Below are 11,888 nucleotides of genomic sequence, written 5' to 3'. Positions count from 1 at the left end.
ACTGGGGGCTGTCAATGATTATAATCAAAGGAGTAAGTAAGGGTTAGGAGCACAGTTGCTGAAATCAGATATACCCGGTTCCCATCTTGGCCCTGGTTAATTAGCAGCTGTGTGATCCTGGGCAAATCACTTCCTCTCTCTGGGTCTCAGCTTCCCCACCTGTAAAACCAGGGTAACCACACCTCCTCCTAAAGCTCTTGGGAAATGTCAGTGCCCTCAGGAATTTGAAGCACCCACTTGATGCCAGCACTTAGTAGGACTTCAGGAGACATTAGTTCCTATCCACCTGCCGGGTGGGAAAGGGAGACCCCTAGTGGCTGCCACATGAGTCTGGGCTTAGTGATGCAGGAATAGGGGTATGTGGAGGCAGAGAGGGTGTCCACTGGGGTGCAGGCATTGAGGGGGAAGATTAGACTTCCCCCGGCCCAGTCCTGTTCACCTCAATGGGGACCCAGGGTCAGGGGAAGAGGAGGCATTGGGCACGTGCTTCTGCTGTCAACACCCTCTTTATTACTGCACCCGTCCCAGGCCCCACGGGGGCAGGACAGCCCCTGCCTTGGGGGGGGCCAGAGGAGGCAGCCGCTCAAACCCCCGCCATGCCTGCACCCTCTGCCCTAAGAAATCTCAACTCAGATGCATCCAGGGTTTCTGGGGACTCCACATCAGGGGGTCTGGAGTCAGCCAGCCCCAGGTTCAAATCCCCCCTCAGTCACTCACACACTGCTCGTAGCCTTGACAAGACACACAGAGATCAATATGAATTATGGTGAAGTAGTAATTTTGAACTAAACCCCCATCATCATCGTGATTATGTGGCTCTGATGGGCCCAAGTGCTTCATACACACACTCTCATCCGGTCCTCACTGCAACCTTAGACCAGCAGTTCTCAGCCGGGGGCCCTTCTGCTCCCCAGGGACCCTCGGCAATATCTGAAGACATGTTTGGTTGTCACACTGTGCGGAGGAGAGAGGGCTACTGGCATCTAGTGGGTCAAGGCCAGGAATAGTGTCAGACGTCCTACAATGCACAGGACAGTCCCCACCACAGGAACGACCCAGCCCAAAAAGTCAATAGTGCTGAGGTTGAGAAATCCTGCCCTGGAGGTAGGTACTGCTATAATTCCCCTTTCACAGATAAGGAAACTGAGGCTCAGAGAGGTTAAGCGACTTGCCTGAGGCCACCCAGCAGGTTAGCGACAGAACCAGGATTCAAATCCTGGCAGTTGGCTGTGGAGCCTGGGCTACCCTAACCCCTCAGTTGAAGGCATGGCCTGGGAGCCAGGCGCCACACCAGACCCTTAGAATATCTTGTTCAAGGTGCACAACAGCCCCGGGAGTTAAGGGTTACTACTATCAGCTCATGCTAATCTCTCTGAGCCTTGGTTTCCCTACTATAAAATGAGGGTTGCAAAACAGCTTCTATCCCATAGGGCTGCTGTAATGGGCAAGTCAGGTGTCTCTTGGGCACCTAATAAGCACTTAACAAATACTTTAATCATCATCGCCATTATGATACGGTCCCAGTTTCCTCCTCGCCACCCCACCTGCCGGGCACACACATGTGGTAGTACTACAGCCTGGCAGTCACGGCCCAGGTTAACATTCACCAAGCCCTCCCAGCCTCTCCCTTGGTTAATCGGCCAGAGCCTGGTGAGCAAAGCTGGGCTACTGCTCCCATTTTACAGCTGAGGAAACTGACTCTGAGATGCCACACAGAGAGTGAATGGCCTTGAAGAAGGCCTCTGGACTCCGAAACTTGGACTCCTTCCACATCACACAACTCAAGTGTGTACAGACACCACTATGCACATCCACACACATATATGCGTGTACACACGTGCGTGCGTGCACACACACACAGCCTGCTCTGTGGCCATCCCCTCCCCAAACACTGCCCTGTTCTCTGTGGTTGGGGATAGAGTTCACTCCCTGTTCTAATTTGCCCTGTAGGCTGTTATTACACATTCCAAACCCAGGCCAGATTTAGAGGGAAGGAGGGGTACAGGGCAGGAGAGAGGCTGAGAGTCCTCCTTCATCTCCTCCGTGTGTAAATATCGTGTGTGTTTCTTCCTGTCTCTCCCCATGTGATCGGGCACATGCCACATGCCTGCTGTGAGCCCCTGGGAGTGCCTTTGCAGCATGTAGCACCCAGATGGCAGCAGGAGCATGTCTGGGGCTCAGCGAAGGACATTTATGCAGAGCGTGGACATCCCCACACACTGTGTGACCGCTGTGTTCATTTAACGCAGCAGATTTCAAATGTTTTTGTTTTAAGCATCAAAGAGCAGGGCTGGAGGGCTTCCCTGGTGGCTCAGTGGTTGAGAGTCCGCCTGCCGATGCAGGGGACACGGGTTCATGCCCCGGTCCGGGAAGATCCCACATGCCGCGGAGCGGCTGGACCCGTGAGCCATGGCCGCTGAGCCTGCGCGTCCGGAGCCTGTGCTCCGCAATGGGAGAGGCCACAGCAGTGAGAGGCCCGCGTACCGCAAAAAAAAAGAAAAAAAAAAGAGCAGGACTGGAAACCATTCACCTATGTATTTACTCAACAAATGTTTACTGAGCACCTATTGTGTGCCAGGTCTTGGGGACACAGACGTGAGCAAGACAAAGAACTCCTGCCCTGCTGGGGCTGACCTGGTGGGAAAACAGAAGAAACAGCTAGACAAAGCAAGAAGCTGAGGCCTGTCTGGTGGCAAGCGCTGGTTAGACCAGAAGGGCTCGGGAGTGGCCGAGTTCCGGGGTGCAGGGGTCCCGGGCGGGGTGAGGAGATACAGTGCTGAGCCAGGGTCCCCAAGCCTTCCTCTCTGCCTGGGTCAGACTCCAGGCTCTCCAGAAACATGGCTGAAGGTCATGCCTTCTGCTTTGATGGTCCCGCGCACTCAGTCAGAGCAGCCAAACCCACAATCCCTCCCCCCTAAGGAGGGGGCACCTGGTAGGAGCTAAAGGGGCATGGAAAGATGTCAGACAGATCAGGGGGTTGGCTCCCAGACCCACCGCTCACCAGCTGGATGAGCTTGAGAGCGTTACTTAGCCTCTCCGAGGCTCGCTTGCCTCACCTTTCCTTGAGGAACTTAACTGGGTCATCGTGAGAATTATATGAATTGAGTCAAGCACCTGGCACAGGCTAATCCCTCAGTAAACAGCAAACCGCAAGACTACGTGAATGGCAGGTGCCTTCTGAGAATCCTGGACTCAGCAGGGGTCAGGTGGAAGGCTCTTGCTCCATCCCCCTGTCCCCACGCAGAGGGTAGAAGAAGGGACCCATCCTCACTGTTACCCCGTGGCTTTGCCTGATCTCATGGAAACCCTGGCACGTAATGTCAAATCCCATCCTCCTGATTACGTGACCAAGGAAAGCTGCTTAAATCTGGGGGCAAGTTTAGGCATGCAGGGGCTGCTCCACCCCAGGGGGAGGAATTCCAGGGAGCTGGGATCAGTGCACTCCATCTGCTGAGTGCCACCTGCTTGCAGGGCAAACAGGAGTGGAAGCTCAGGGAATTCACAGTCTAGGAGGGAAGGCAGATGGCTTTCCCCCTCCAGGCCTTTGCCTGGGCTGTTCCCTCTGCCTGGGATGTCCCCTCTGCCTGGGATGCGCTTCCTCCACTAACCCTTTCTTTGAGGGTCATCTCAACCAGCACTTCCTCTGAAAAGCCCTCCTGGCCCCCCCAGTCTAAACCGGCTCCCTTGTGTTCACCCTTAGAGCAAATTGTGCCTCTCTTTATAGCGCTTCTCATGATTAGACTGACATTTACTTATATCATTCTTTTATTCATCTTTTCTCTTCTCCTCTAGAGTTTTGAGTTCCATGAAGGAGGGACTATTTTGTGTCTGCTGTCTCCCCAGCATTCAGCATCGTGCCGAGGCATCAGTAAATTCATACGCTGCAAGGCAAGGTCCTCTGAAGTTCTGGAAGGAGGAAGGCGGGAGGAAGCAGCACTAAACCTGACGGGCACAGGGAGAGGCTGCAAGGAGGAGGGCTTGACAAATGGAATGGGATACAAGAGCAGAGGAGACAGCAAGGTCAAGGGTACGGAGCTGGGAAAGAGCAGGGGGCACTGAGGAACGGTGCAGCCTGAGGCATCAGAGAAGAAAGGTAGGAAGGAAGAAAAGATGGGTGAGTGGGTGGGCGGATGGGGAGGTGGGGAGGAGGATGAGGATGGATCCCAAGGTTTGCTGGTGCTGAGAGAGAAAACACCCGCTCCGTCCAACCCCCCACCTTCCAGGTGAGGAAACTGAGGCTCAGAGAGGTGGAGTCGCTCTTACAGGGTTGCCCAGCTCCTTAGAGGCAGAAGCAGGTCTAGGATCCACGTGGCCCCAGGACCTATGCCTTCAGTGGATACTTTACAAGGACCAGGAGACTCGAGAAGAAAAGGGTGGAAGATGGGGGTGGAAGAAGACTCGTTCAGGGTGAGTGGTGGGGACCAGGGGCCCCAGAGGCAAACTGCCCACTCACCAGTTGTGTGACCCTGGGCAAGTCACTGGCCTTTCTGTGCCTGTTTTCTCACCTGTAAATGGTGATGATCATAGCACCTATCTCCGGATTGTTGAGAGGGTTAAATAAGATAGCACCCAGCAGAGAGCACACACCCAGTAAACGATGGCTGTTGTCAGCATCATCAGTATCATTACATCATCATTATTAGAAGATGGATGAACAGACAGACGGAGGACCAAGGAAGGTATGATAGCTAGGGACGGTGGAGTGGCTGGGCCCAGAGCCTGGGACTCTGGCAGCCACCTCAGAGCAGCTGCCACTGGGAGCTCAGCCCCTGGGCCAGGCAAAACCCACTGCCTGCCAAGCTGCCCGAGGCTCCCTGGGCCCTGGCGGGCGGCAGCAACAGGGGGCATCACGCCATGCCAGGCACCTTCCCCAGACAGCCTGTATTTACCTAGCAGGTCTCAGCCCAGCCCGCTTCCTGTTTGCCACACAGTGGCTGCCTGACCAGGGCTGACAGAGCCCCAGTGTCCTGTTGGGTCCCCCCACCCAGGAGGGTGCCCAGGCGGGGCAGGGCTGGGGTGACTCACTGGGCCCCAGAGAGGGCAAGGCCAATGTGACCACAGCAGTTGCTTGGTCATTCGGCAAGTCCTTGGCCAGAGGGATTCCAACAGTGCACACAAATACCCCTCTGAGCTCTCACGGGCACGCATTTGCTTCCAAGGTCCCCGGCCCCAGGGTGGGAGCCACCAGGAGGCAGTGTGGCTGAATGGTTTAAGAGCACACGCTGAACAACACAGAAGGCCACATGTGATAGGATCCCATTTACATGAAATGTCCAGAATAGGCACATCCATAGAAACAGAAAGCAGATTAGTGGTTGCCAGGGGCTGGGGGGAGTGGGGGGGACAGTGACTGCTAATGGGTACAGGGTTCATTTTGGGGGTGATGAAAAGGCACTGAAACTAGACAGTGGTGATGTCTGTATAACTCTGAACACTCTACAAAGCCACTAAATTGTACACGTTGAAAGGGTGAGATGCATGTGAATTACATCTCAATAACACTTCCCAGCTTGGTGACCTCAGACAAGTCACTTCCCCTCCCGGAGCTTCAGTTTCCTCGGTGCAACAAGGGAACGTCGTGAGGTTGGACGCTCATAAAGGGTCCAGCACAGGGGCTGGCACACAGCAGGGGCTCAAGGACATGAAGTCCCTGTCCCAGGAGGCTCCGGCTCCTTCTTCCCTTGCCTCGCCCCCTCCCATCAGAGCACAGCCCTGGATTCCACCCTCTAACTCAGCCCTGCTCAGAGCGTGATGCTACCCAGATCCAGCTAGGAAGACAGAGGCCCCTTCTCCCTAGCCCAGCCCCTCTCCTGGAGGACAGTCACAGCCACAGAGAGCCCCCCCAGAGAGGATTCTGTGGCCTCAGAAACTACCCAACTTATGTCCTCTTCCCCACCTGCCACTTCCTGGTAGGGCGACCGGGAGCAAGTCATCTCTCTCTGGGCCTCAGTTTCCTCATCTGTACAATGGGGGAAACAATTACTGCCACCTGGGAGGGGTGAACCCATATTTGCTTTATAGTTATCAGTTGGACTCCACATTCACGCTTTGAATTAAAAAATAAAATGATAGCTCTTACACCAAAAGGCTGTTGTGAGGATTGAATGATAATGGAAGATAATTGATTGAGTTGATAATTCAAGAGTTTAAGACAGCGCCTGGTGCATAGTAAATGTTAACAAAAGGCAGCTGCCTTTTCATTGTTAATATTCCCTCAATTTACAGCTGGGAAGACGTGACCCAGGACTTGTGACTCTACGCGAAGACCTGGTCTTCTGAAAGAGTTTTCTCCCCTCCTCGTTTCCATCTCTCTTCCATCACGGCCCCATTTCCTAGCTGGGAGACTGAGGCCCAGAGGAGACAGGATACCCACCCACCCATACCTACACACACCCCTCCACCTCATAGCCACGTGCAAAAGTCCCGAGGTGACCAAGTCAGAGAAGAGAGCAGACACCCGTGGAATGAATGGGTCGGGCAGGAGCTGGGAAGGGAGCCCCAGGGAGCAGAAAACCAGTTTGAGATCCTCTCTCTGCCCCAGCTGGCCTCACCACCAGCCTATGCCAACAGTAGGCTGCGTCTCTGGCTAACTGCTTGGAATTATGGCTGAGAGTAAGGCCTGAAATCTCACATTAGCAGTGCCTACCCTCCCATTGGTACATGTCACACAGCATCTTCTATCTCTTTTAATCCAAAAAATAACTCTAGAAGTTAGATATCATCGTCTCCATTGTCAGATGAATAAACCACGTCTGGGGAGAATGGAGGGGAGGGGCTGACATTTATCCAACACCCATCATGTGCTGAGCACTCTCGCGTTTACTTCTCATCCCCATTTCACAGATGAGCAAACTGAGGCTCGGCGAGACCAAGAGACCCAGCCGAGGTCACAACTCAACAGGAAGGGAATGTGGCTAGGATTCCAACCACCTGCTTTTAAGCCCATTTGAGTTCATCCCTTCAGGGTCTATGAAGCCCTCTCCCTGGGGTCATCCTTCTAAATGCCACGCCCCTTGGAAGTCACCGGGAAAGCCGGCTGGGCACAAAAAGACTTGGAGTTTCGATCGTGGCTTTGCCACTTAGTAGATGTGTGACCCCAGGCAGATTATGTCAGCTCTCTGAGCCTCAGTTTCCTCATTTCTAAAAGCGAACTAATCACAGCACCCACTGCTGGGTTGCATGGTCATTGTGGGTGTCAGAGCCTCATAAAGTGCAGCCCCCAATGATGGGAACGCGGACACAAGCTCCAGGAGGGCAGGCACCTCTTCTGTTCCAGTCACCACTGAGTCCCCAGTGCCTAGGACAGGGCCTGGCACATAGTATCTATCCACGATATACTTGCTGAATGAATGAACAAACGAATGAATGAACGCATGTATATAAGTGAAAGGAATCACAAACAGCTAAGTCATTCTCCTCAGGGAAGACAGATCTCCACAGCTGAACCTCTACCCAGCTAGCTAACGTCCTCCCTCCCATCCTTTAACATAATTTATTGAGCACCTACTGCGTGCTGGGCTCTCTGACCTATGATGTTCAATGTCCCCCCATGAGGGCGGCAGCTATCATGAGTCCATTTTGCAGATGAGGAAACTGAGGCTCAGAGAGGCCAGGACACTTGCCCAAACCCAAGTCCGAATCTGAGCAGGCAGGTTCTCCTGATGCCCCCGCCTTGCTGATTCATCTGTTCAATCACTCATTCCTTCCTTCCTTTACCATTTACTCTGTCCACGGGTATTCCTCAGCCCCTCCTCTCTGCCAAGGGACACAGGGACAGGAGTGAATCAGGCAAACCAGTCCCTGTCTGAGGTCAGTTGGCCCCTTGCCCACCGGGGTCCCCCCTGAGCCTGTGGAGCCCACTGGGGACACACGTTGGAAGTAGCCCCCCCCCATATATACCCTTGACGAGCTATCCCAGAAGGTGGTCAGCCCTCCAGGTCATCCGGGTGGAAGCCAGGCCACTCCACCCTCAGGGAAAAACAGACGTCCAGTGAGACTGAGGACGCTTTGTGCGGCGGCAGGCAAGGGCGGGGGCTGGAGGGGCGGCCGTTACTCACCACCCGAAGAAAAATAAGCGTGTTCCCGTTTGGTCAATGGCCCTCCTGTCTGCCCCGCCACACCACCACCTCCTTCCGTAGCCTTTCCCACCCTCTGACCTCACCTGGAGCAGACCTGTGAGGGCCTCCTATGCCCCTGGCGTGCTGCCTGTGACCATCCCTCACAATTGAGGAAACATGCTCAGAGACGTGGGGTGACTTGCTTGAGGTCACACAGCCTGCAGTGGGCAGGGCTCGGAGCAGAAAGGGGAAGCCGATGACCAGGAAGGGGCTCAGAGGTGGGAAGGAAGTCAGAGTCACAGTGAAAGTGAGGGCCTGGCCTCCCTTCCTCATTCCTGCTCGGCCAGTGTGACAGCTCAGGGAGACCCAAGGGCACCCAAGGCAGGGGGAGTCCCGGCCGGGGCAGCAGTGGCAGCCAGAATAACCCAAATCTCCTCAACTGGCAGAGCTCTGACCTCCAGCAAATCCCAGGTGGCAGCCCCAGGAACACCGCAGCAAGTGGCCAAGCTGGGATGTGAACAAAGGTGGGTCAGACTCCAAGAGGGGAGAGTCCAGTGGCCTTCCAGGAAGGAAGCTGAGCCACCCACTTGGTTTTCAGGGACCCAAGGCATCCAGAGTCACTGGGATCTGGCTTTCAGGTCCAGCTCTTCCATAAGCCAGCGGGGCATCCCTAGGCAAATTACTTCTCTCTCTGAGCCTCTCTGAGCAAATTACTTCTTTCCTCTGCTGTAAAATGGGACTCAGTATTCCTGCCTTGCCCACCGCCAGTGGGGGTGATGCCGTGACACCATCAAGGTGACTGTCAGGCAATAGACACTGGTTACACATTGAACAGTCCGTGTTGCTCTGGAGACTGTCCACAACCACCCCACGAAGCAGGCACTAACATTATCCCATTTTACAGATGAGGAAACTGAGGCCCAAGAAGTAAGGGAACTTACTGAGAGCTGGGATCTGAACCAGGTAGCCAGGCTCTGGCCCTGTTTTTAAGCATTACATTAGGAAAGCAGGAAACTCTGACGGTCCTGGCGCTCAGTCAATGCCCGTAAATAGTTTGTAGCTGAAAAGGCAGCACCCCTTGCCCAAATGCAAGTCTAGCTCTGCCCCTGCTACCTTCCACCTGCTTTCCTGGCACAGAGGGGTTCTCAGAGAGATGAGCTGGAGGAAAATGCACCCTGGCACAGGCCGGGGGACAGGATGAGGAAGAAGATAATGCTCAGAGCCCCATCTGTGTGCCTTGGACTGTCCTTGCAAAGAGGGGGTTGACAGCCTCATTTGACAGATGAGGAAACTAAGGCTCAGAAAGATGAGGTGACTTGCCCGAGCTGCCCTGGTGAGAAGGCAGCAGGCCTTGGATTTAAACCCAGGCGTGTCTGAACAATTCAGGTTCTTATCTCTAAACTGCAGACTATCTTCCCACGGTTCCAGATCCAGACAAATGGGGACAGGCCACTTTAGGAAGTTAAGGGCATGGATTTTTAGAATCAGATAAATGGAGTTCAGATCCCAGCTCCGGCCCTTCCCAGCTGGGCAAGCGACTTCACCACCTTGACCTCAGTTCCTCCCTCTCAAAAATGGGTATAATCCTAGCTTTGCATCCAAATGTACTGAGTGTTGGGCTCAGTGCCTGGCACACAGTAAGTGCTCAATAAATGTTCGCAACCATCGTAATGACCACTAATGCAGCCCACGCTTGGCTAAAGCCAGAAAGAACCTTGCACCCAGAGTTCAGAGTGGCAGCTGCGGGGCCCAGGACCATAAGCATCTCAAGAGATCTGAATTAATCTTTAACAGGTGAATTCTGCCCCAACTTGGTGACACAGAGCATTCCAGAGGGCTTGCTAGCATGAAATGTTCCCTTGGCTCCCCAGATCGTGTGTGTGACAAGAAGAGGAGCTAGTGCCTGGGTCCCCATGAATTGGGGAGGGGCCTGGAGTGTCTTTCCCGGAGTCAAATGGGAGAAACTGAGGCAGACAGCAGGCCGCGGGCCTGGGAAGGGTAGAGCCGCCTGCTCCATGTGGCCCCCTCCCTCCTGGGAACACACGAAGGACCTCAAAGGACTCTGGCCCTCTCAAAACGATGTTTTCAGTCACTCAACCGTGCAACAGTGATTTACTGAGCACCACGTGCCAGGTGCAGTGAGGCCAAGGCTTGCGTGGCTCTCTTCCTCCTACACCTTCCAGCTGCCCCTGCCAGTCCCTACCTGGGGCCTCACACCTCTGGCCTGGATGACTTCCCCTGCCTGGGGACCGGCCTCCCTGCCTGGCCCCCACTCTGAGGACCTTTCAAGACCACACATCCGGCATGTCCTTCCCAGCCTGGACTTGTAGGGTTGCTGGGTCTGACCCAGTTCCTGCCTGTCTGATCCCCTGTCCTCCCTGTTCATGTCACACACTCCAGACAAACAGGACGATGTCTCAGCTCTCCAAACCCGAGTTTTACCACCTGGTGACAGGTAGAAGTCAGGTCTTTACCTAAAAACCCTTTGTCCAACATCTGCATGTATTCCTCCAGGTGAGCCTCAAGTGCCACCTTGATCAAGCTGTCCCGGGTACTGGATTGTCACAGTGCCACCCCCAGAGCGCTCTCCTGGCCCCCATTCACGGGCAGCACACCCTTCCCGGCATCCAGCACAGTGCTCCCTTGCTGGGCGCCCTCAGGTCTGGTGTGGGTGCTCCTGCTGGAAGCCACAGCTGGCATGAGCGGCAACCCCAGGGTCAGGGAGGCAGCCGTGGGACAGGGGCAGCCCTTCCTCCCATCTCACCGGCTCTCCTGGACCGCTCAGTTCACGCCCCTCGGGCTGGGGCTAGGCTGGGTCTGAGGTGCCTCAGTGCCCAGGCCAGGGCTGGCACAGGATGGCTTTCCCGGAGGGTTCGATGGACAAAGGAAATGGCTGAGGCCCAGCTCACACCTGAGGAGGTGGGAGGGGTGTCCACATCCACGGCCCGGATGTAAGGCATCTGGTCTGGATTTAGCTTGGGGAATCCCAGGCATCTCCACTGGCGCTCTCTTGCACGCTTTTTCCTCAGGTGCCTATTCCCTAGACCTCGGAAAACTCCACTTCAGAATGACCCCACCCTGCTTTCACAAATGTGAGCCTGACTGGCCCATGACCGCCATTTGCCATTTGTCTTGGGAGCCCCTCCCTGCTCCGATTGATCAATGAAGGTGGGGAAAGGGGCCCCCAGCCTTTCTGGCTCCCTCTGTTACTCAAACAGAATGATGCTGAGAAATGCGGAAATGGCCAATCACCTTTCTCACCCCCTTCCATTAAGAAGACGTTGGGGCAACAACAGCACGAGCATAGTAACAGCTGGGGCTCCAGGCACAGCGTGGGACCCCTCACAGGTCTGCTGTCCTCACTCCAGCCCCGGGGTTCACCCTCAGCCGACCCCCATTTTCCAGATGAGCTCTCTGTCCCTCAGGCAGCTGAGGGAGCAGCCCAGGGTCACACAGTAGTGGGGTGGCAGAGAGAGGGTTCGGGCCCACACAAGCCCCACTTTTAACCTCACAGATGACCTGGGCCGACCCTCGTACCTGACCTCTCTTCACCCCGCTGAAGGCCACCTCTTCACCCCGCTGTACCCGCCCCAGAGATAAAGTGGCAAAGCTTAAACCCTCCAGTGGGTCTTAGCGTCCCAGACCAAAGCTCACACACGACATCAGGCCCCCACCCCCGCTCCCAGCAGAAGCCCTTGTTGCAGACACTCAGCAGCCATAAGTCCACCCCTTCCTGGGCAACTTCCAAGACACCCCCTGGGCACCAGGCAGGGAGGACATTGGAGCCAGACAGCCCTGGGTTTAAATTCCACTTGGCTACATCCCCGACCT

Source organism: Hyperoodon ampullatus, assembly GCF_949752795.1.
Source record: "Hyperoodon ampullatus genome assembly, chromosome: 13".
Taxonomy (NCBI): domain Eukaryota; kingdom Metazoa; phylum Chordata; class Mammalia; order Artiodactyla; family Ziphiidae; genus Hyperoodon; species Hyperoodon ampullatus.
This window is presented reverse-complemented; position numbering follows the sequence as displayed.